At 44.2% G+C, this 26,688-nt stretch overlaps 1 long non-coding RNA gene across 1 annotated transcript in view; it reads right to left on the reverse strand.

The window, feature by feature from the left end:
• Positions 1–1,430: 1,430 nt before the first annotated feature.
• LOC135913309 (uncharacterized) overlaps positions 1,431–26,688 on the reverse strand; it is a 36,548-nt gene continuing 11,290 nt past the window's right edge. The window contains exons 2-3 of the long non-coding RNA XR_010567959.1: positions 16,676–16,767; positions 1,431–3,751 (exon numbers count right to left, since the gene is read on the reverse strand). This is a non-coding gene — a long non-coding RNA (uncharacterized lncRNA). The remainder of the gene's footprint in view (positions 3,752–16,675; positions 16,768–26,688) is intronic.

Below are 26,688 nucleotides of genomic sequence, written 5' to 3' on the forward strand. Positions count from 1 at the left end.
AAGTGGCACATGAAGCTTCACATGTTAACTTGCAATGGACCTTTGTACAGTTGCCATTCCGCTTAAGGAATATGCAGAATCGATGCAATCATTGCAAGAAAATTACATATTTCTTCAAGGAATTTGTCTTTCAGAGTGAGGTTAGCCTTTCGAAGACAGAGTGCTATTTGCTTAAAAATGGAATCAAATCTTATGCATGTCCTCAGTATTCGGCAAGAGACCTCAAGCATTACCTTTTGCTGTTCAGGTTGCCCTGGAGAAATAGAAGAAAACTAAGAGCAACTGTTAAGTCTGGGTGCTACTCAAAGTAAGCTGCAGGATTGTGTGGGGCAGTTACACACAGACCAAATTGTTTCCCATGCTCAGCAGCATGCTGCGCTCTCGGCACTAAGGCTCATAGGCTAGCCGCTACCTCCATAAGGCCAAGCAGAGCTGGAAGGGCTGGCGGATTGGTTCAGAAGAGGATGATTCCATCAAGACAATTTTCAACTTATGCTAGCTGATCTTGACCTCACCGGTCAAAAAGGCCTTGGGATTCAGTGGGCACTGCTCCCCAGTGTCAAGAAAGCCGAGCTCCATGGGCTCAGGTGGAGCACTCGAAAAGTCAGGAGCCAGAGAAGGTGGCTGTCTTTCCAGCAGTTTTTGTGCAATATTCCTTGTAACAAGCCATATATTTGCAGCAGGGCTCTAGGAGGTGGAGGACAGGGTCAGGTCAGCAACGCCATACGAACATCTCCCATCAACCAGAGATAGTGCACACCAGCACCAGTGAATGGCATCGCCCTAGTTTACACCTGAAATCTATGCACGACCTCTATGCACTGCAAGGCAATTTTTTTAAAGTTCTACCTAGATTACCTTTTCTTTTTTTAATATTACACATGATCCAGTGTAGGCTGCGTGCAGACTGCTGCAGTCATAGCACTTTGTGAATGCATTCGCACAGTTCTCCAATGTATATTGATGTTATCAGCACTTTGCACATTGAGTTTCTCACCACAAGAATGCGAGCTATACCTATTTCGCTGGCTTTTGAAACATCTACTTGAGTTCAGAATGAATGGCCTCACTGGACAGCTGAGGAAAGCTAAGCTGACTCTCATGCAAACACATTCGGTTAAGGTGAGGACTAGATCGTTGTGTTTATCTCCGTTGCTTGCCTTTTTTATTGTTTTGTACCCAACTGCAGCGACCACTTGGTCAAGCAGTGCATCTAGAATGGCTGTCTTTCTCATTTAACAAATCTCCTTAAGTAGGCAGAAAATGAAAACAAGAGTGTGAGAACCATACTAAGAGTGCATGTGCCATTATTCATGTCATTTCTTCCCTTCCAAATAAGCGAAAATAAGTCATTGTTTCTTCTATATCATCTGGGGGGAAGAAACAACACTGAACGGGTTAAGGATGCATAAAAATTAAAGGGCATTCAATCCATGAGAACAATGTTTTATTATGAAGCAATTTTAAAGGTTTCTAAAGGTCTGGACGGATCTACGAGCAAAAAAATTTCGTACCAGTGCATTTAGTATCACTGAAACCAATTGAATCTAGTAGGAATCAAAAAAAGCACATAATTGCATAATTTCAATTCCTGAGAAAAGGTTGTTTTAACTGCATTACACAGCATCAGTAAATAGCCACTCAAATTCTCTTGAAGTGTTCAGCACAATAAATGCAAATGAATTGAAACGTTAGATGCTATTAGTACAAGTATTGAAATATCAATAATTAACAAAACCCAATCTTAAATTTTATTTAGTGTGCTGAAACGAACTCATTTAGTAATGAGCAGTTAAACACTTTAATGCAGAAAGAAGTGCTTGTCTTCAAGACAAAGAGCTTAAACAGCATAATGAAAAATGAAGACCTACAATGATTCATACTAGTATAAAACGACAGGCATACACATACACTGAGCTTCCATGAAAAAACTGAGGAAAATATGAAAAGCAAAACGGAACAATGAGGTGTGCACAACTCAGCGCTGCTGCACTGCATGTGTCTGGTACACTTGTGGTGGCAGGGCACCTATTGAGGTGGCTTTTATGTGCGAAGGTTTGACTGAATAAGTGGCACTGAAATGGCTTCTCGCTTATGTGGGTCGTACATGTGTCAGTTCAGTGTGAACTTCCGCAAGTAACTCTGAGGAAATAAAGAGCCCTGAAATGGCGTCTCCCTGAGTGGATACACAGGCGATCCTTCACTAGTACTTTGTGTAGACGAGCAGGTGTCGGTTCAGTGCAGACTTCCACAACAAGTTCTCAGGACATGAAGGGCCCTGAAACAGCTTCTCACATTAGTGGAAGTTCAGTGCGAACTTTCATGAGTGCCTCCGAGTACATGAAGAACACTGGCACAGCCTCTCGCTGACTGGATGCACACATGATCCTTCAGTCAGGACTTTTGAGGATTGCTGAGGGCATGCAGGGCACTGAAATGGCCACCCACCTGTGTGTATGCGTGGCTGTTGGTTTAATGCAGACTTCCACAAGAAGCTCTCGGGACATGAACGGCTCTGAAACAAGTCTCTCACATCAGTGGAAGTGCAGGTGTACCTTCCATGTCAACTTTTGTGAGAAGCTTTGAGGGCATAAAGGACACTGAAATGGCTTCTCTCCTGCGTGGGTGTGCAGATGTTGGTTCAGAGCATTCTTCTGTGAGAAGCTCAGAGGGCATGCAAGGCACTGAAGTGGCCTCTCACCTGTGCAAGTCGCAGGTGCCGGTTCAGATGACTCTTTTGTGAGAAGCTTTGAGGGCATAAAGGGCACTGAAATGGCCTCTCGCCTGTGTGGGTGCGCAGGTGCTGGTTCAAGGTACTCTTTAGTGAGAAGCTTTGAGGGCACGCAGGGCACTGAAATGGCTTCTCGCCTGTGTGGGTGTGCAGGTGCCGGTTCAGAGTACCCTTTAGTGAGAAGCTCTGAGGGCACGAAGGGCACTGAAATGGCTTCTCACCTGTGTGGGTGTGCAGGTGTTGGTCCAGAGAACTCTTCCGTGAGAAGCTCTGAGGGCACGAAGGGCATTCAAATGGCCTCTCGCCTGTGTGGGTACGCAGGTGCTGGTTCAGATTACTCCTATCTGAGAAGCTTTGAGGGCACACAGGACACTGATATGGCTTCTTGCCTGTGTGGGTGCGCAGGTGCTGGTTCAGATTACCCTTTCGTGAGAAGCTTTGAGGACACGAAGGGCACTGAAATGGCCTCTCACCTGTGTGGGTGCGCAGGTGCTCGTTCAGAGTACTCTTTCGCGAGAAGCTTTGAGGGCACGCAGGACACTGAAATGGCTTCTCGCCTGTGTGGGTGTGCAGGTGCTGGTTCCGATGACTCTTCTGTGAGAAGCTTTGAGGGCACGAAGGGCACTGAAATGGCCTCTCGCCTGTATGGGTGCGCAGGTGCCGATTCAGATGACTCTTTTGTGAGAAGCTCTGAGGGCACAAATGGCAATGAAATAGCATCTCGCCCCTATGGATGCACAGGTGTTGCTTTAGAATAACTTTTTGCGAGAAGCTCTCAGAGCATGAAGGCCACTGAAATAGCCTTTTGGCTGCGTGAATGTGCAGGTGTTGCTTCAGCTTGAACGTTCGCAAGAAGGTCCGAGGGCACAAATGGAATTCAAACACATGCTGGCTTGCAAGGATCCTGGTGGGCACTTCAGATTACAGTTTATCCATCTTATAGACACAGAAGTTAGCAGTCGCAGTATCCTTCATGTAACTGCACCATCTGCATTTGCTGGACAGCTGGAAGCTTCAATGCTGCACCAAGAAAACAAGAGTTACCCGAGTAATCCTTTTCACTTAATAAAGATGCAATTATGGAATGGTGAAGAAATGAAATTATACAGATAGCAGTGGCAAAGATCAGCCTTTTCTTCATTCAATGTCTTGACAGTGATTTCAGATCAAATCAGAGCACAGCATGTTAACAATTTGATCTGGAAAATATAAATATATTTTTATGATTACTCAATGGCAAAGTTTAGAAATTTTCACAAATTTTTGCTTAAAACATTTTAAAACCATAAGATTTAGTGAGAAGACTAGGAGCAAGGTATTAGTGCAAGCTGCCATTGCAGTCGAGTGGGAAAGCCCAAACATTCAGTAATACCATCATGGGCCTGATGACCAAATTAAGAACAGCAGCACTTCATCTCGAACTAGGTTTCATGGTACTGCATGATGTTGTAGATTGTTACATTTCTGAAATGTATTTATAAATGCTGCTGACTCAATTGAGTCCAACAAGGAACGAATATACATAAAATTAATAAAGGAACAAAAACAAACATTGGTAAACAATATTACAGCCAAACAGTACAAATCACAAATATGACAACATACCTAATTTTAACAATGCTCTTAGGCAATTCATTCTATTCTTTGTCTTAGAAAAGAATTACCATTTATAAGCATTATTCACAGTACATAGGTCCTGTATCATTCTACTGTGGTACTGATGGATGCTGGCACAAGCAGGACACAGGTAAAATTATATAATAATGCTGGACTCTGTTGTACACTAAATGCAAGAGTTGTAGCCTGTCTAGCACGTCTTCTCTGTAGCTATTCAAGATGGAGAGAGCATCTGCGACACATCAGTTTTTCTGCAGAAATTTCAGATGAACCTAACTGCTATTCACTGTAATAATTGTAATTTAACGATATTTTATTGGCATATGGACCCCACAAAGCTTATGCGTATTCAAGGCTAGGTCTGACAGCATAGCGAACGCCCCTATACATTTACCTGTATAGAGGCTCCTATGAAATTGCGATAAAGGTCCATAAACTTCTGAAGGCACTCATGAAATGCTTTTAATATGCTCGTCCCACCTAATGTTTTGTTAGAATTACCTAGAGGTACTAACAGGTAGAAACGTTGTTAGGTGTTGCCAATATAATAGGGAAAGTGTAAAGGTGTCTCCTTGCTGCTTATCTTCATAACACAGCCCTAATTATTGTTCAAGCTCATTTTTTACTCTCCACACCAGTGGCAAATCTTATCAAGGTTATTGCTGAGCTGTTTCATCTGCTTGTGATTTAACTACTGCATACAATAACCATATTCGCTACATCATTGACTATAAAGAACAGAAAAGGTCCGAAGAATGACCCCTACCTATGCTACACCTGACGTGAAGGAAATGCATCAAATAGGATTGCCAACCTTGACGTACTGAACACTGTTTTCAGTATAGGCTCTGATAAAATGCACAGATTTAGTGTCTATTTGACTGTGTAAAGCTTACATAGAGCATTATGTTCAGGCACTTAAAATCATAGGCATTGGCAAAATCTAAAAAATACTGCCTCTGTTCTCTGTTATTAAATGCTAAGTCATGATATGAGGCAATAAGCTGAGTGACAATAAAAGCCTTCCATAAAACCATGCTGGACTTCAAACAGCTTGTCTTCATCTAGGTATTGTTTAGTGTGCCAACAGATCACATGCTCTAACCTATTGCGACAAAGTTGGGTCAGTGAGACAGGTCGATCATTTTGCATGTTTAGGGGATGCACCTGCACTTTTGGAAGCAGGTGTATTTGGCAATGAATGGGTGGACACACAATATGCTGTATGGCCAACAATAGCATATACTTTGCAAATACTTGACTGGCAGTTTCACTGATATGTTCTTCTTCAAGGCCAAGAGCCAAGCCAATAAATGTTCCGCAGTGGCCTGCAGCAGCCATTCATTCCATGATATACACACATCTCTCCCGATGGCACCGACTGTTTTTATGATGAGTCACTTATTGCTAGCGAAACCCATCCGTTCACTAAAACTTTGAACTGAAGCCATGAAGCAGTCCTTTAGAGCAGTGGTATACTTGAGGCAGTGGAGCACAGTTTATGCTGCATTGATGAGAAAATGTAAAGTACCTTGTGCAGTGATGGAACAGCCATTTGACCTTCTGGCGCAGATCTTAGCACCAGCAAGAAACTGATTGTGCACAGCAACTAGTACTTCTGGCAGTGTCTAACCTACGCCAATCTTTCTTTCATTTAAATTATTCAAAGCAAATTCGGCACAAAAACATATAGTGTAATTTTAACGGAAATAGGCAATTATTATAGCTGACACCAGTTTATGAGCATAAATAAGGCATTCGGGATAAAAAGAATCCAACTTTTAAAATAATGGTCGGCCCTTTGCATACATCACGGTATATGGCTGTTTATTAATGGTATTGCTCAGCACTTACTAACAACAGGAAAGTTTCATCGTCAGCAGGTACTGACAATATTACTTCTAAATTACTAAAGAGTACTGTCTCTGAGCAGGTTCTTATTCCATATTTTTCATCAATCTTTAATGACTGGTCAGATTCCACAAGATTGGAAACTGCCAGTCATACCATTCTTCAAAGAGGTCAACAAAAACATGGCTGAAAACTACTGACCTATTATATTGTTCATATGTATATGCTGTAAAATGATGGAACATTGTCACGGTGCCACGGGAGGGACAAAGACGACGATCACCAACAAGACAAAAGAGACGACATAGAGGAGCTAACCTAATGTTCGGCCATACTCGTGTTACCGGCCATAGCTTCTGCAGAGTAATCATGGTGCCACTTAACCTTACAACTCTGCCCGTTTCATTTTTGGTGGAGATTCTGGGTATTGCAAAAGACAGAACTTCGCAGCAGGTTTGTCCTCGGTCGTCCTACTATGCTGACCAGGACTTGCAAGCATCACTGTTGGGTCTCATCGGTTGTGTGCAGCGATGCGATCATATATGCCAAGTCATTATTCAATGTTGTCTTTGTCGGTGCCGTTACCAAAGAAGGTGCCAGGGTCGCGTGGATGAGTCAAGACGACTGACGGTTGCGGATGCTGACGGCCCAGGTGCTCTGGGTGCTGACACCAAGTGCGGAAAAAGTTCTGGGAATTTGAATGCATGGGAAGTTTAACAGAAGAGGACAGTTTAGAAAAACTCGATGGCTTTATCAGTCCTTGAACTGTTTCAAAGCAAAGTTGGATTTGATGGTGGTCGCTATGAGGTAGCCTTCTCATGGAAAGAAGATTGTGAGTAGCTAGAGAGCAATCAATGAGAAGCTTTAAAGTGAGTGAATCTCTGTGGGGAAGAAAATAAAGTTTAATAGGGATTTCGCTGCGGAATATGGCTCAACCATTAAAATTTATGAGGACATGCCTTGTTGAATGTAGACCGGAAAGAAATGGTGTGCCATGTCTTTTATTCATTACATTCCACATCACGCTGTCGTACGTAGCGAGTCAGCAACTACAAGAGTATGAACGATCTTCAGAGTCAGCATATGGACTTCACTTGTGTCACCAAACAAATGCTTAGAAAAAGGACCTAATCTTCCAACTGACTTACTTACTCCTCTCATACGTTTTTGGATTAATCAAACTGCTTTGACTGCCGATATTTTAAAAAAGCTCTTGGCAGGTCGAACCTTAGCTTGATATCTTTGAAAGTGATAGCTTGTGCATCACAAGAGACAACTGCAAATTTCAGTGAAAAACATGCTCCTCAACCACCATAATAGACCTTACACAGGAAGCGGTACACTTATACAGCATAAAGACTTCCTCAATCATAAGACACAAAGTGCTTAACCTTGACTTTGCAGAAACATGCCAAAGCATAACAGTATAATGAGAGACGTGCAGCAAATTTCTTGTTGCCCCAAGAATGGCTTATACCTACTACGGGATATTGGCCAGCAAGTACGCAGCTTTACAAGGGTTCTTATTAGGACTGTAACAACATAAAACTTCCCACATCAGAGCGCAATTTCATGCACGACTGCATCACGTAACTTCCTTCATCTCCATCGGGAAGATATGCACACTGATGTTTTATAAAGTGTTGCTGCATGACACGCAAATGCTGAGTTGCATGAGTTTAATTCCCCCTTTCAAGCATGCGTCTGTGGTTTATGGGCAGAGCATCGAGATTCTGTTGCTGGGGGCAGTTTTAAACTATCCAACGAACGTTTTTGTTTATTTTATTTCTAGTGACAACAAGACACCCAGTGAGCCAAGCTGACCATAGATGGCCAGAAACTGACAAACTGCAATGTGGGGGGAAGAGGCAAAGAAAGCTATCACTTTAAAGATCTTGCTACAGATGAATTTCAAGAAAGAGTTACTTTTCAGTGAGTTGAGAATAACCAGACAGCCCTTCTTTGGTACCACGAAAAGCCTATTCATGCTAAATGTCATTCTGCAGCAACACATATCTGTGTAAGGCCTACTATAAGCTACAGCCAGGCTATTAGCTCAATCTTTCCATGTACTTGACCTCCGCATTAGACCTGCAACACAGGAAGAAGCACGACAACTCTACAGAGAAGTTAACACCCCAATTGAGTCGATAGGTAAGCGGCTGAGGAAATCGCCATTGCAGTCTCACCATGAGCTAATTACTGCAGCCAATGAAACCACCATTCCTGCTCGAAATATGGGACCCTGTGACAAGTTTTGACAGTTGCCTCAAGGTCTGCATTTGGTTTTCTCCAGACAGAACACAAACAATGCAAGAGGTCTGTTCCGCAGGCAATATCAAGAATATTTGACCCGCTTGGAATGATTGCACATTTCAGTATTTAAGCGAAGCTACTGTTTTAAGAGCTGTGGCAATGAAAGAGCAGTTGAGACAGCGAGCTGCGAGAACTGTAGAAAGTGGAGTAACTGGTGCTCAGTGCTGCATCATATCCGTGCCAAGGCTGTGCCTTGTTGGGTGAATGCTGAGCCAGGAAATCAAAGCGTTCAAGTGCACATGTTTTGTAATGCAAACTAGAAAGCTTATGGAGCCTGCACATTTTTTTCAGGTATTATGAGCACGAGCGCATGTCCGTGGCTTGTGTAATGGCCAAATCAAAAGTACCAAATATGAAGATCCTGCCACTGAGACTGCAACTTTCTTGGCACATAGCTAGGAGCCAGATTGGTGAAGTTCATGATTAGCTCCCTCAAGGCATTTGCACATAAAATAGGTCTAACCTTTTTGAACCAATTCTACAGTCACGCTGCATTGCATCAGAGGATCACCATACCAATGGCAGCACTTTGTTGGCCAGCAGTGTGTCGGAAATTCAATGCAACTCTCACAAAACAAGTGCATTGTTCAACAGTACGGCTCACAACGGAGGTCTGAGTCGAAGCTTATTGCAGAAAAGGTAGCATGGTAGGGAGGCTTTTGGGAGAGGTTGTTAAGAGTTGCAGTTCCAGCCTCCAGAAGGTTCTCAGCAAGGTGAAGCTGATGCCTCAAGAATTTGGGATAGTGTTGTATAAGGTAAAGGCAGTAATGAAATGCAGGCCTCTCAATTTAGTGCCCTTGTCACCAGAGAAAATGAAAGTACTTACACCAGCCCATTTCTTTACTGGTAAGCAACTCAAAGGCTTTCTCTATCACAAAGAGACAGACATTTCAGTTCGAAAATCCAGTGACGAGATGGTATCACAGCAGTTTGTTGAGAAATTTTGGAAAAGATGGCAGAGAGAGCACCTGCTGAGCCGCCATTCTGCACACCATGCAAGTGTTCACGTTCAAGCTTCGAAAAATCTAAATGATAGAGCTTGTGCTTGCTCATCAAGGTTAAGCATCATGACTGCTATGGAAGAGTGAGCAGATCGCAGAGATACAGTGAGGACATGGTCAGAACATAAACATGTGTAGAATTAAGCTTTCAAACAACTCAGTAACACACAGACTTGTCCAGCATTTTCTTTAATCGTGGCTTTTATTGACTTGGCAGACACAAACTACACGCCTTTCAGGGGCAGAGGATAGTGAAGAGTTTGGTGCTTTTTGCGCAAGCATAACCATCAGCTCTAAGAAAAATAAGAACAGGGACAGCATCCGCCATGAACTTTCTCACAATACTATGGTTAATATACTTGAAAGTTTGTTCTCGCAACGGCCATGGTCATATTTTGTACCCTCTACCCTTCAAGAATGATGGAATATCTGATTGAATTAAAGAACTACCATACCGTACTTAACAGCAAGCCTGCAGAACTAATTGCACAAAAGGTGTCATGGATGCTACTTAAGCTAGAAAAAGCTTGCCTAAAAGTGTACCTGAAATCAGTGTAGAGAACATGCAGATAGAATGAGCCACTGCTTTCTACTCAAACAAGACTTTAGCTTCTTCGTCCAACTTTTATTCTAAAACATATTTGGGCTGCCCCATTATAGGCCTTACACTAACCTTGAATTAAAAGGATATCAGCACTATACAGTCGAAACGAGGACAAGCAGAGCTCTACAATCATTGTCATTACATGCCGATGAAAAGAACTTAATTTAGGACCACTTCCACAACTGAGAAAGCTACATGCTTGACTATGAAGGTACAGACACCAGCTATATCCAATAGACAGAGGTTGAGCGGGCATTGGACAGTCATGGCAGCTGCTGGCACTGACCTGCTCTCCAAGTATTCTCCACTGATGTATGAGCATAGTCGATGAGAGGCGCAATCCTGGACTGGCAATTGTTCACTGTGAGTTAATGTCTTTCCAGCAGAACGAGGACATTTTGTTCTTTGTAGTTTCTATGCAAAGGATTTTGGGATAACAGTGATGGGCAGGCAGAGGCACCACTAGAGATCAAAACAAGCAGGCGAGTTCTATATCTCCTCGCTTGTTAACATTTTGTACAGGGCAGCCTGCTTAAGATGAATTTTCATACACGTCACTAGAGAAATATACTCCAGCGCAAGCTGCAGAAGTGCTGGCACCGTAGTTGCAGCAATGAAGGCACGAAATAAGAAAATAATTTTAGCACTTCCTTCAAAACTTAAATAGCTGATGAATAAGTGTCGCAACAGGCGCCACTGGATGACAATTGATACAGTTAAACCTCGATAAAGGGAGGTCGGTAAGATCGGCACTTTACTTTGTTAGATCAAAATTTAGCTAAATTGAAATTCAACCTTTTTGCTAAGTACTGTTGCCAACCGATTGTTTTTTACTCGAAAGGGGCATAACAATTAAACTTGACTCCGTTTCCCCATTTCCCCTTTTCCCTCACATATACCAGCATGCCATCAACTTGCCCAATAAAGTTTTTTCCCCCGTTACATTATATTTGCAGTAAGATGGTTTGATAAGTTTCACATTATTTCTATGGAAATTTGTTTTCTTTAGCGTGTCAAGGGCAACTTCTCTGAAATTCAGTTATGGAGAGCGACCTCTGCGTGGTATCCTGAAACGAGCGGCAAAGTACTTTATATCGCGCCGCTCGAGATAGCTTGCATGATGCTAACTGGCCTTGCTCACAGGCAAGAGGGTGAAGGCATTTAGTACTACCGGCTCTACCGATACTCACGCTTGTCATTTTGCACACGAGGTAGGGAGAATTGGTCTTTGAAACAGCAGAAAAAACCAGCAGCACACACCAAATCCGGTATCGAAAAACGCGCAGATTTGGAGCGATTGGTGCAAATGTTGAAGGACTATTCCATTTGGGAGGGAGGCCCACTTTCTTACTCCATACGACCCTCAGCCCAAACGTTTAGAGTAACAGCAAAATCGCAAGTCAGCAAATATGGTAATCAGTTAACTCGAAGTGGAATTGATTCATACCCGCCATGGTTGCTAAGTGGCTATGGTGTTGGGCTGCTGAGCACGAGGTTGCGGCATCGAGTCCTGGCCACGGCGGCCGCATTTCGATAGGGTGCGAAATGCAAAAACATCCGTGTACTTACATTTAGGTGCACATTAAAGAATCCTAGGTGGTCAAAATTTCCGGAGTCCTCCACTAGCATGCCTCATAATTAGGAAGCGGTTCTGGCACGTAAAACCCTACAATTAAATTCGAAACGTGTGCGTCTAAATCGCTGAACACCTGTATCTTGTAGAATGGTCGCACAAAAATCCCTTACGTGGCTTGATCCTAGGTGCCTAGGGACAGGATCACTTAAGGACTTTTAAAAATGTGCAATGGTGGTACCAAGTGACGTCGTGGCGCGTTCACTCGCTGGCCCACGATGACCGCACGAGCTGACTGCTGGTGGTGTGATCGCGTGATGTCTCCGCGGTGGGTTCAGTGTTTGTTGGCGAAAAGTTGTGCAGGAGCAGTAGTGTGACATGTCAGCGTTTCGTCTCGGTGATCTATGGTAGTGTGGGATCCGTATTTCTGAAGAATTCCATGGTGCTAATAATCAAAATATTCAAGTGGCCTAGCGCCTCCGCAACGCAGTTTGCGAACCGGTGCTGTGCAGCAACGTTGCCTTGCTTGCCCTTTTTTGGCAGCGTCATCACATCGAACATGCACCTTTACTTAACGGGCGTCGAAGGCGGAGGTACTGTACGTGTTCCGGGCCACTTGGGTTACGTAAGCGATAGGCGGTGTTTGCTCACAACTGTTCACGTGTCCTTGAGATGAGGCAGCGCATACTTTCAGTATGTGTTCAGCGTTGAGTGCGCTGACCGTGACTTCATGTGATGTGCTTTTATCGCGGGCTTTACAACAATTATACTGTAGTACCGTGAATCTAAAGCTCTAATGACATCACATGGCCTGCCATAATTCTACGAGCAATGTACAATGGAGAGAACATGTTTTAATATTTTTTGTATTAAGGCTGCCATAAACACAATGAGCTGGAGCATAATACCGTGCCCTGTGATGTTCAGCGGCATGTCTGCCAGTTTTTCGCGCTTAATTTTATCGATGGGAATCGGGGTTCTGCACAATGTTTGGATGAGTGTATGCGTAAGTGCGTCCACAATAACTTCGCCGCAACAAATTTTTGTAATGCGGTTAAGCAAGCAGTCTATATTGTGGTGATGGGTAATAAGGCCACCCTAGTTCCAGCTTTGATGTCCCTGTTGCCCTGGAGATACTGTGCCGCCCGCTTTACTATAATATCAGGTGCTCTTGAACTCCCTATTTGCCGGTATTTTTACTTTTACATGGTAAATGGTCTCACCGTAATACATATCTGTAGTGAGGGGAAGCTTACTAAAGTTGCCAAAAGCTTTGAGTGTCAGACCTAGCAGTTTTAAAATGGCATGGCCAATATGCCAGCCAAGACGTTCACTTTAGCAATTTTATTAGGACCATCAAACTAACCTTACAGCATAGAACAACAATGTAAACTCAAGAATTGATCAGCAAGAAATGACAGGCATGGAAAGCGCAAGTCTACTTGCAAAGAGTGTGGTGAAGTGCTTTAAGCACTCCACTGACAGGCCTTAAGTGCTTAAAGATTGCTAAATATTTTAGCATTGATGCAGGTTGGTCAGACTAGCTGCAATATTGGCTGATTTGTAATGAAAATAATAGTATTAGATAAGGAGACGCAGTGAGTTGTGTTCTGCTTGTCTATGCAAGCCATTGTTACGGTTGGCATGTATCACCCCGGGAGAAGAGGGCGCTCGAAGTACCCTACTCAAACGGAACGAAGGATGGATGTCTAATTTGCCATGGTTGTCTCAAGTGGATGACTGGTCTGGTGGACACCCCGCAGTGTTCACAGGCCCCTTTGCGTGTGTGCGTGAAAACCCTTTCCGCGAACCAGACAGGACCCGCGGAGTGCTGCCAGCGGAGGCACGCTCGTGAAGACGTCAACTGGGAGAATGGATGAATCGCCCATCCACGAGACGCCGTTTCTGTGAACTGACACGCAAAAGAAAAGGGATCCGCCGCCTGTCCCCGATCAAGACTCCATGAGTTGCCACCTGTGGAGGCAGGCTCGTGAAAGGTCGCCAGGTGAGTGGATACCACTGCCAAGCACCATGGGCCTCAATGCATACCACGTGACGTTCACGTGAGCAAGATCTAGACTACAATTTTAGTGGACCTATTTAAGGGGCCCCGCAATGTACTTTTAAACTCATTCTCTTCTCATCTTTCACCATCCATTGAATAAACCGTGCAAGTTTCGCACTAGAAATCGTCTCGTCTTTGCCTGGTCGCTGTGGCCTACCGGATGCCTGCAGCCCGCCGACAATGCCATGCTACCCAAGAGTAACATCGGTCAAGCTTCGATAAACAGGCATCGCAACAACTCGGCAGCGGTGGGATACACTACCCTGGAGAATGCAACACCATATGGGTCCCAGCAATACACAAACAGAGTTCTTGTATATGCATGCTGCTTGCATCCTCTAATCTAAAGCTCTCTAATGTCAGCAGCATAAAAAGAGGCTGTAGCCGTAGGGTTTGGACTTCACAACTCCAATTTTGTTTCATCTATACTCACTACAACCTAAACATTATGCTCCTAGGTCATTGCCACATTTCCCAACGAAATCAGTGCTCACTCAGTTAGAATTGCCTGCTCTAACATTACTCCAAGAATTCTCCAAACAGTTCATTTTTTAAGCATGCAGCATGTCATGCCTCTCAAGTAAACTGCTTTGCACTGCACCGCATGATGCCCGACTAGAAAATTAACCAAACAATAAGCTACTAGAAGTAGCTAAAGAACAGCAAAGTCTTCCTAAGTTAGCTTGACTTGCAGCTCCTAAAGTTGGTCATTATTAAATTAGGGCAAGGAAGAAACAGCTAGAGTAAACATTTGTCTGCATTGTCTGCAAACAAAATTTATTGTTAAGAAAACGCATGTAACTGTGCGCAGCCTCATGTAAAAAAATGCAAGGAATTGTGTTAAAGATTTATAATCAGTTGCCCTTCTTCATGCACCCTTTTATTAATGCACTGTAAGGGTTATCATGATCAAACATGTAGATCCAACAGTGTTGAAATTTGCCACGAATTTGTCCGAGTTGTTGAGGTGGCAGCAGTATCAAACCACCGGAGCACAGCATCATCGCCTGTAGCTGTTAGCTCTCTGGGTCATAGATGAAGGCAATGTGTAATACTTGTCAAGGGAAATTGTTGAGGATGAGATGAGAGGTTTTGTACAAGATAGCGGCTCCAGGCAGTGCTGCTGTGAAGCCTCTAACGTGTGGCAATGGCTAGCATCAACGGTAGCATCAAGCGCCAGTCACCTGGAGTCTTCTTGGGTACCATGTGCAATGAACAAGCTCATGGGCTGGAAAATGGATGTACATTTCCTAGTTCCTGCATGTGCTCAAACTCATGGCATGCAATTTAGAACAGGCCTGCAGCCAGGCAACGTGAGTGAGCATGTGTAAAAGGTCCAGTAGTGACAGGTGTATGCACAGACAAATACATAAATATCTAAATGCATTTAAGGCTTCATACCCTGTGCGCCTCACTAGCACATCCATTCTGGGGGATTAGCCAAGAATGAGCACATACCTAGCTACTCATAACCTGTGCCAAAGTTATCTACTACGCCATACAATAATCAGCAGTAGGTTGTCTATTTGTGCACATATCCAGTGACCCAAGTTGTCACGACTAGATAAGGCAAGAAAACGACAACACATGCCATGCGCTGCGGAAGTGGCAAAGAAAGTGTCGTTTGAAAAACTGGAAACAATGAAAGAGGACGATGTGCAGGGAGCTGATGCAATGTACTGTCCAATCAAAAACTTATAAAAAATGAAAAACAACAGAGTTGTGATAGCGTTTGCACACCTTTAAAACCACATTACTCACACTTTTTGTACAAACAGTGGGTTCTCTTGTACGGAAAACTTTTAAGGTAACAGTGATCTCTAGCTATCCAACTCGGTACTATGCCTGCAGATTTCTTAATAGTACAATGCTGCTATGGCCTCTGCTGCCCCTGACCATGTTTCCCTCCCCTTGGGAGACAGTGTTAAATTAAGAACTTTCATTGTCTACTTTTTTCATTGCATGACCTCTCCAACTCAACTTCTGTTACTCTCAACCAGTATATTGGCTGCATTCATTTGCTGTCTAATAAGCACTGCACAGTTCTTGTCTCGTAGTAATGTTGAACCTGTAATAGTATAATCCACCACATATTGCAAGGTCCTATTTGTTTTCAAGTTTCTTTGTTATCCACCAAGTTTCAGCCCTGTAGCTTAGTACTGGTAGAATGCACTGATTGTGTAATTTTCTCGGATAACAATAGACTGAACTAGGCACTCCAATTCATTCTGATTTGGTGTTATCCTCATGATCCAGGTCCACTGCGACTACTTGCACCCAGGCACACATACTTCTGTGACATGTTCAAGAGGCTGTTTTACCAACCAAGGTGTTGCGACAAAGGCCAAGAATTACAGCACCAAACCTAGTAAGATGGCCATTAGAGGAAGCGAAAGGACGCATAAGAGGCGCAAGCAGATGGTATTTCGAACATAAGATCAGATGTGTCGGCACCGTGTCCAGAAACATCTACAGATGCTTTGGTGAGCTAGTCTGAGTCCCGCCCACCTCCACAGTTCATGTCACGTGAAGACATTGCTTGGCAGGGAGGCACCACTGTTGATAACCTGGACTAGCACTGGGCTTCCCATCTTCCCAGCTGGCCTTGTCTATAGACGATGGATAAACAGCAGGAGTTCATGGGACATGCCAGCGAGCGTGGCATGTTAAACATTGCAGACTCCTTCGGGTGATTATAGTCAATTCACTTTGACAGTACTTATACTGCAACCATATTCACTACAGCATGCTCTGTTCCTGCTATCAATTTTGAAGATTCGTGTAATAGTGCTGCTGCTGTAAGCATTCATAACACAATGTAAAAATAATTACTCTTGCGTTTCCCTCTGTATTCCTTGTACTCTCTCTCTCGTGACCGCTCGATGAAAGCATACATTAGAGTCTGAACTCCTCTTACCTCCTTTGTCACGTGGAGCTTGAGCAAGGGTGTGAAGTAGGTGACAGTTGCTGCCACCAGTTTGGTGGGGATGCCACTGTTCCGGGATAGACCTGTGGCAAGCATTGTGGAATGGATTATTTGAGTGTGTTAAATGAAGTTTATGTCATGCTTGCGCTTGGCTTCTATCATCAGTTTTGTGTTGGTGGAGTAAAAAAGTTTTTGAGGCCTTCATAGGAATGTGCTTCACGATGGTGCTATACAATACAGCTATTGTGTGGCACAAGTGAAACAAGAGGGTAATTTGTCTAGTACCACCACTTTCCATGCGACTTAATTAGAACAGCAGAGTGCAGCAGTTAAAAAAATTTCTGAGCATGGTACATGTGGCAAATGGTGCAGATGAAAGCTATGAAAAGCCTTTGACATGTTAAAGTTACAAAAAGACAATGAAGGTGATGACAGTGCTTTCAGCTGCTCTTATGTCTTTACAACTTACCACAGTACTCGTGAAAAGAAATAGCAAACAGAAGTGTGCTACGTAAGGAAGCTAGTATCATCTTTTTATGTTACGAAAAGTAAATCAGCTAAATGCAGAGGATTAGAGGAACCTCCGAAAGTAAGGGCTTAGCATTTCTGTGCTGGCGGTGAGCTGCAGGGCGTTGTGTGCTCTGAAGGCTTCGAAATAATACTCAACCTAGTGGAAGAGTCAAATGAGATAAAAACGGATCACCGGTCGTACACAATGCTGGGATAGGTGCAAAGAATGAAGTCAGATCCATCTTTTGTTTCCCACTTGAGCTTTTCCAAGTCCACTTGTCCTCATGACTGCTCTTCACTTATGATGTGTCTTCTATATCCGTTGTGCAGAAAATTCGTGCAGCGACAAAATTGATCATGCAGTGAGGTGTGGCCATCTGAATCAGACTTTATTATCCCAAGATTTGGGAGGAGCCCAATACAAAAAGCTATACTAGGCAGCTCAGTCGACTGAGTCTGGGGCTTCTGGGTACATAGCATACACGTATAGTGAAACTACAAGCCACGACTGTCAACCGCGGGTTTTTCTTCTCCATCCCCATCTGACAGTAACATTGTCATCCGTAGACAACCGACACGTCAGGTGCCGTGAACATCTGAAAGTGATCGATCGAGAATGCCGCTCGTGCTTCTCAGTGTATACCCACGTCCACCATCACATGCGGTGTCACGCACTTTTGCGCAACTGCTACTTTAAGCACTACTTTCTCTTAAAGCATATGTTCATCAAACTGTCAAGCGCGGCAGAGATCTTCCGTGCCGCCTGCTATCAGAGAAGCGCCTATTATGTCTTGAGTAAAAGTACAGACGTCATCAGGCAAAGGTCCGTGCACCCACAGACATGCCTACAATTGTCAGCGTAAGAAACACAATCTTGCGAGTGCTGTTTCTTTGCAGCACATATCATACTGCAAAACCTCTACAGAGAGTAACTGAAAGGACACGAGTTGCTCATGAATCTGGACGCCTCTCACCTTAATGCGGCCACCATGTTTCAGTGATTCCGGGCACAAGATTTACGTACAGTCGGCAGTGGATGAAAGACACTACTGCGAGCGCTGTTTATCCGCGGCACATATTGACGCGGCGGAACGTACGAAGGCAAGTAACTGAAAGCGAAACACGAGTCTGAGCCTCTCTTACCTTAATCACGCAGCCATGTATCAGCGATTCTTGGTACACCATGATTGAGCACAAAATCTGTTTAAGGACACATAGTCGCATTGTCGCATTCCATTCGTTGACAACTGTACACACAAGGATGAACTCGCACAGGCAGCCCAACAATCTAATCACCGCACCACGAACATGCCGGACGCCGCTTGCAAGCCGGATGTTTACATTCGAGCACATACAGCGGCGCCTTTTGTCTCGTACGTTGATTGGCTGCTATAAATCGGGCGTTACTTTTTCAAAAGTTAACAAGTGCATATCTGTATTTCATGCATTGCTCGCTCCTTTATTTACCGAGTGTGGTCACGTGACCCAAGTCATGCAATGTGAAGAAGCCACCACTAAGGCACTGATACGGAGGCTAACACAGATAAACAAATATGGTGATAACAGCGTGCCGTGCACTGCATCGGCACAGCTTGGTAGCTTCTGTATGTGGACGAGTGCACACACAAGTGCTTCTGAAATTGCTACCATCTTTTCTATGCACTATTTAATGAAGGATTTTTCTTTCTCATTCAAGTTTGCTGCCTTGTACGTACGTGTTTTGTTAGGTGCCCTTACTGTACGGCCTGCAGCAAGGTGTACTAAGAAAAGCTACCCCTGGCACTTATTCTGTTGATTGTAAAGCAGCAATCTACCATTGTTAAGTTATTCAAATGGGTTTATTTTGTTAATCAGGTCATCACCGCGTGCCCCAGATAAAGTAGTTTCAACATGCACCTGTTGCTGATGTTGCACTGGTTCTAGCTCTTGGAAGCATGGGTCGTGGCTTTCATTCATAGTTATGGTTCTAATACAATAAGACAAACCACTATGCAAGTGTGCTCTTGCCAGGAGCGTAATAATACAGTAACTCTAATCCTAGAACAATTGTGCACACTATCTTGTTTTTCATTTGCTTTGCGAATGTTTAGTGCAGTGTGACAACGATGCCTAGAACTGAGTGGAAAACAATGGCTTGTGTGTGATCTGTGCATGGAATATTGCATGAATTTTGCCAAACAATTAGACTTCAGAGAGCAACATGCCAAGGCCAGTGGAAGTCAATGGCACATACCCTCTAATGCAAGAAGGGCAACAGTGGCGCATGATGTCTCCACTAACAGCAAAAAATGGAATTGCAAATGACCCTCCTGAGCATGAAAACAATGTTGTTCTGCATGAGAAGAAAAAGGTTAACTGAGGGCCCCGATTTTTATTGATGATATCATGAGAAGCCAACAAACAAGGACACCAAGGAAAACACAGGGAAATTATTTGCATTTACTAATTGAATTAAGGAACTGATAAATTAATGGCAATGAAAGTGGATGAAAAAACAACTTGCCGCGAGTGGGGAACGATCCCACACCTTCGCATTATGCGTGTGATGCTCTAACCAACTGAGCTACCATGGCGCGGTTCCCCCATCCACTTTCTTGGGTATTTATGTGTTCTACTAGAAGTAAGCTTGGGATTGTTAGCCAGTGCCACTACTCACAAGCCTTGGTAGCGGATTTGGAAGATGTTTTCTGCCACAGACGTCATAAGTACATGATCTTTCTGGGTGAAGGCAACTGGTCAATAAACCTGCTCATGCTACCTGAAGGCAGCTGGTCTACATGCAACCCAACTGCATTAGACAAAGGCATTTGGGTGTCCACCACGCCTACAAGAATGACAAAGGCTAGAAGAATACATGTTCTCTGTACTGCCCAGAGCCAGACAGGCCATGTCAAAGATATTTTCTGACAGCCTCCACAAGACGACTGCAGCCCAACCTGGCCTACTGAAACTTCCAACACTGTTACCGTAACCACTTACAATCAGCAACACGCTAGTTGCATCCGTCAACTCGCAGCACTTTGAGCTATTTTATTTAGATAATTCTCTTGAAGTCGTGTAGCAGCAGCCTACCAAAGGCATGTGTTGAGGCGTAGTGCGTAACATGCAAATAGAAACAGCCAAATCCCTAGTGAAAGCACTGGACTCAGAAACAGCCACAATATTAGCAGCCAAATGCGTTGCCTTTGGTGCTTTAAAGGCTAAACAGCACTGCTCACTTTCCCGACGCCTAGGCATCATCGTATCGTGAAGTACTGTGGTTGGGTGACACCTGTGTCACCGTATGAACCCAGAGTGTTGCCATGCTTTAGATACCACGGTACTGGTTGTAAACAAGACATACGCATGTACCCACCTATTTGACCAAAGTGGGGCACAGAACACGAATCTGAAGACTGCCCCACTGTGGCTTCTCATACACTTACGTTGAAGATGGACACCTTGTAACGGACCCAAAATACCCAGAAAATACTTGTCGCAAGATAGAACTGAAAAAAGCACACAGAGCAACGGCTGTGTAGCCGATCATTGCACAGTCATATTCCAACTCCTACAAATGTGACTACACTGGACAATAGTCAAGTGACTATGCTGCATGATACAGACAGAACAAGCTGCTCACACAAGCAGAAGACTTCTGTGACCTTTGCATTAAGAATGAAGGGCTATGCGCAAACAGTGTCTGTATAATCCAAATGGAAACGCGGCCACTGCAGTGCATTGAGACATCGTACTGAAATGATGACAGAATATGTCAGAGAACTGAGAGTAACCTTAGCAGACATATGTCAAATTGAGGAGCTGGACAAGCAGCAAACTGCCCCCAGCACGCCTCCTTGCACTTGAAGATGAGCCGCATGGGAAGATGTGGGCCACAAGCTGCAGGAGAAGGCCAGAGGAGGTGGGGAAAGCAGGCAGCACCTGCAGTCAGCCACCTCCAAGCCTAGCAATTCTCATAGTACGTCCACAACTTGCAAGTCCGCTTCTTCAATGCCCCAAAAAGTGAAACAGAGCAAGAAGCCACAAGAGGCTGCACCAGTGGACAGCTACCGCCCACTGAGGGCTGTGCACCCTTTAGTCATACTGTGCTTAAGGAAATGACAAAGCCATATCACTTCTGTATGCCAAGCTTGAACAGGTTCCCATAGAACACAGCAAATTAGCTAAAACTTCACAGTCAACATAACATTATTCACATTCAACAGCAATAGCAATACCAGCAGCAACAACCGAGGATGGCATTGTACATGGAGCAGCATGGCAAGCTCCTCCAAATCCTCATTCAATAATCGTAATCATCTTCGCTCAAGAATATTTTCCTCAGATTCTGAAAGACTGCAAAATCCACAACCCCAACAATACTCCATTGCTAGCCTCCCTCAATCATTCTACGTGGCCGCTACTCCAAACCGTATGCAGCGGAAGCTGCAGCTTGAGCGTTACTGCGACCTAATTGGGTCAGCTGTTTCAGCAAGAAGGCCAACCCATTGTCCTGTTGCTCCAGGAAAACAAATGCACAAAGCCAAACATACAAAGATACAAAGGCTACCTCCAAGTGGCCATAGAGCATCGAGCATGGTGAGGAAAGGCACCAGTTGTGAAGGCTCAAACGTTTCCGTGACGCACTTGATTCTGCAGAATGTGAATGTATTGAATCGCTAGCAACATGCATTTTTTACACAGTGCAAGGAGCGACACCTGAACTACAGCTAGAACCCTGATCAATGTTCTGCACAAGACTGAGCAGGCAAGATGTCATGCTAAGCAACTTGCTAGAGACCGGTGGATAGACCGCTGTGCATCATCTGAATGCACAGGTCTCGCTAAGCTGCGACACACATTCTCGGCTATAAACAGGATGAACCAAATACTGTAATACTATTGAAAACATGCTGCTCGTTCTTCAGTGCACATCTGAGTAATTTGAAAAACAAACTGCAGATGCTTTCCCCAACCACCTCACATCTACCCACCATCACCAGACTAGAAACCTGACACCATAGCCAACCTTCGCTCAATCCCACTCACATTCACACCGTGCAAACTTACTGAAGAAATGCGCCTTGCGAGGCTATCATCTGGAAAAGACTATTTCCACCGGTGCCAGATTGGTTTCTGGCCTAAGGTTTTTGTGCGACAATAGCCTCTTCCTGCATCAAAGCATCGCCAACACCAGCCGCTTTGGAGCAAAGATATCTGGGTTCTTAGTCAGTTGAGCCAAGAAGGATGTTCAGCACAGTCTGCAACGAGGCGGTACTGGTGGCCTTTCGCGAAGCCTGCCCCAGGTTTTAGGCTTGCCAGTGTTGTCAAAGCCTCTAAGGCAACCAAACATTTGAAAAATGAATTAACAGTAAACGGCTACAGACTTTTGCCAACTGCACAGGTGGAAATACGGGTAAAGCCCAGACCAGCACACATGATTGCAGAAGTGGTTTGGTGCAAGGTAAGGTGACTTAACAGTTGGTGATAATGTATACCAAATGCAAGTATGTGCAGTATGTATATGTATTGTTAGGGCGAAACAAATGCACTTTCTGCATAGCAATATCAAAAGCTTTTTCTTTTTTCAGGATGCCACTCATGTGGTTTAGGTAAGTGTGGACAGGGTTATATACAGCTGCATAGGCAAATTATATAACTAGATACAGCTGTTAAGCATAATATCTATTCTGGGCTAAATTCTTGCTCGTTGAACTCATTTGAGATCATTAACTGTAGCACCAAGGCAGTGGAGCACTAGCAGAACAAAGGCATGTAGTGTGCCCGTCTCAATTCTTGTGCTTGTGCCAGTCTTTTTTATTACAGCAACAGCTGCTATGGGCTCATTCCCCTGGTTCTTATGTCTACTGGTGTTGTCACTGGAATTCCCAAATTTCTTGCTAGAATATACAAATAAAGAAAGTTCTCATTGTACCTTGAAGATTCGAACTTACGACCAAAAGGTTGGCAGTGCATAATTCTACATTCAGCCACTCTGCTGAAGCTACAGCCATGGTGAATACTGATCCTGAAGAGTGCGATCTAGTCAACAGGTGCCATGATTGGCTACCGCCTGCTCAATGTCTGCATACTGTATATAGAGCTGACGTCCAGGCCTTCAGGTTCTAACACATCACCTCTACTTGTGAAGGCAGCCATATGTTACATTCTCTTCTTACAAGTAATGACAATGATTTGGTGCATCTGCTTCATTAATCTTCTACTGCTTGGCTTCTCATGTATACTGGACGGGACAGTTGGCATCCTGTTTTGCTCAAGCACACTGAGACCTGGCAATGGGTAGGCCAATTATAGATATGAGAAAACCAAAATGAATTCAGCAGTAAGAAGCTAAAGAGTTGTTTTGATAGAGACCATTGGCTAAGTCCAGATATGAAAGAGGAGGAAGAAAAGTAGTCTTTCCACTTCATCACTGGGAAGCACAACTACCACAAACAAATATGACTCATACTTATTTTACTTCTCTAAAGGAGATTACTCACTTGCATTGGCAAGTGTTCACTCCAACAAACACTGCATGAAGGAGCCTTACTGCGCATATTTCACAAGCTAGTCCATCATTGTTTTGCATTATGAGTGGAACTGCAAGTTTTTTTATGCCACAACTTACCCAATTTCGTGTTTTGTGGCAGGATGTTAGCAGTGCTATTAAGGTGCTTAAATACTCATGAATAGTAGTAGAGAACAAAAAATAAAGTAAGAAAGCAGTGCCTTCTGTATGTAGACTATGCATAAGCCTAGTGTTCTAATAGTCATTTTTGCCTTTCTGCTAAACGATTCTAACCAAGAAAGGCTTATACACAATTATTCTGCAACGTCACGCCACAACTAAACCAGAGGTATCCTTGGTAAGCAAGGTATATATATTTGGCGACATTTTCTGCGGCCCTGCTATTGGGCTTTTTTTCCTGTTCAGCTGTGTAAGTTCATTATTTAAGAAGTGACAAGGCAGTTTGACAATTTTAATCATTGAAAGACATGATGAAACCTTTTTTGGATTGTTTGTTCTTGGTTTCAGACGTGGCACATTGCATTTTAAGCCATGTCTTCCATGTTTTTTGCTTTTGTTTCAGTTCTTTTATGGGGAGGCAATGTTAACATTGTATATCTTTTACACCATGTCAGATATGTGGTGCCATACTGTTTTTGGATGGAGTCTTGCCGTTTCATTCCCTTCAATTTAACGTCGCGGTCTTCTGTGTCCAAGGCCGTTTTACATTTTAGTAGTGTGATTGTAGCATTTTGCTAGGTTTTGCCTCTGTCATTTAAGCTTGAAAGTTTCTATCCACTGCTGGTGGCATACTCGCATTTGTGACATTTTTTTCAATAAAAGAAAGTCTGTCACTTATTCTGTGCACTGCTTGTCTTTGTCTTTTTGAATTACAATTTATTGCCTATATTTGCTCTTTTGTTGCATTTCAGGTTAGAAATGGCTATCATAGTTGACATCATTTAACCATATTTCACACATTATGGGTGATATGTACAAGGGTTGATCCAGAAATAAGGTTGCCAAAGAGCTCAAGCCACACAGAAAGGTGTGAAGCGAAATCCGGCAACACTGCTGCATGCGGCTGTTCCCCCACTCTCGCTTCCCCCCTGCTGCGCCTCGCTGCACGGCTAATTCTTGGCTCAGCAGCTACCCGATATCGAGGTTTCCATCATTGATACCGCCAAGTGCGACATTCGTTCCATAATTCGCTTTTAGCAGGCCACAGGGACTGCACCCGTGGATATGATTCAGTTGACAGAGATGTATGGCGACAAGTGTATGTTCGTTCAACATGTCTGAAAGTGGTGCAGGGAGTTTAGTGCCGGTCGAAAGGAAGTCCACGATGAAGAACAGAGTGGAAGACCGTCAGTTTCGGAGGTGGTTATCAAGATGGTCCAATGTGAAGTGCTTCAAAACAGCAGGAGCACTGTCCGTGAACTTGTTGCTCAGATTTCTGGGTGTTCGTATGGTACAGTGGAAAGAGCTTTGACTGAAAAATTGAGGTATCACAAGTGTTTTGCTCGATGGGTACCGCAGCTATTTACATCAGACCACAAGGAGAATTGCCTTGACTGTGCTGAACAGTGTTAAGAAGATAAGCAAGGATTGTTGGACTCCATTGTTACGGGAGGCGGAACGTGGGCGCTTCAGTCCCGAAACGAAACAAAAATCCAAACAGTGGCATCACCCAGAGTCACCAGTGGCAAAGCTCAAACTCTTTCTGTTGGCAAAGTCATGGCCAGTGTTTTGGGGATCATAAGGGGATAGTGCTGATCGATTTCATGGAGCGTGGGACAACAGTCAACTCGCACAGTTATTGTGCAAAACTAAGAAAACTCGGGCGAGCTATCAAGAACCGCCAGGACGAATAGGGAACCCAAGCTCAAGTTTGGGCGCGCGACGGCAGCGCTCACTGCTGCTCTAGCGAGTGAGCCGTGCAAAAGTGGGGATAGATGGAGCCCGCGCAGCCAGGCGCAACCAGTTTGCAGGCGGCCACTGCACGTGCGCGCCCGTGCTATTCAGTCGAGCCAAGGCAATGGGGCGTCGCGTCGCCAGCTGGGAATGTTGTCAAAAGGCTTCTTGCGCGAAGTTGAGTTTCCACTATGGCAAAAGCGGCCCCGCCGAAGGGAAAAGCGCGGTCCGAAGTATTGCGGTGTCGTGGGCTGCTGCGCCGTAACGAGCCCCTAATTCTCGTACCTTCAGTACTAGTGCAGTTACTTCACTGAAGCAGTGCATTCTACAGCATGAATGTTTTTCTAACTCATTTGGGAAGAGGTCCGAGACATCTTGTTCTAAGCGTCTCTTTGGCTTTCCGCTTGGCTTGCCCCATTTCTAGGGCTGGCTGGTGGATGAATTTACACTTCTTTATTGTTGACGTAAATGCACACCGCATCTGTGTGCTTGCACTGAGCCGTAATGCCAGCTTTGCAGGTGCATCTGCCTTCTCGAACGCAAGAATTCCGCTTTTCATGGCACGACCACTGCAGCTATGAAAGAAAAAATATAAGCGCGAGACAGTGAAGCCATTTGTCACTACTTTTCAAATGCAGCTGCCTTCCAAACTTGCCTCTACAAATATTCAGCAACATGGCATGGTGCGCATTTCCAAAGCTAACTCCAAGTTTGCAGCTCTGCCACAATACTCCAGGCTGCCCTATAAAGCGAAAATAAAGGCAACATAATATGCTTACGTTTACTAATATAAACACTAGCACACTGTTTCGAGTGTGCGTTCACTAGCGTGCTAATTACGCGAGCGCATCACGCGCACGATACCATATCACGCCTTTAATTCTGCACCACTCACACTGAACCGCCTTCGCGCAGCAGGTTTTATGCACCTGTAAAGCCGATACTTTCCCAAAACTCAGTGCAGGCATGACGCGACCGTCGAAATCAACGAGGTGATCAGTTCAACCGGCTTCCCAGTGCTTAAATTTTAGCTGCCTCGCCGCCAAGTCAGTGGGTGATGCTTTAACGGGCGAAGCAAAAGTGTATTTTC

The sequence above is a fragment of the Dermacentor albipictus genome, chromosome 6 (assembly GCF_038994185.2).
Source record: "Dermacentor albipictus isolate Rhodes 1998 colony chromosome 6, USDA_Dalb.pri_finalv2, whole genome shotgun sequence".
NCBI lineage: Eukaryota > Metazoa > Arthropoda > Arachnida > Ixodida > Ixodidae > Dermacentor > Dermacentor albipictus.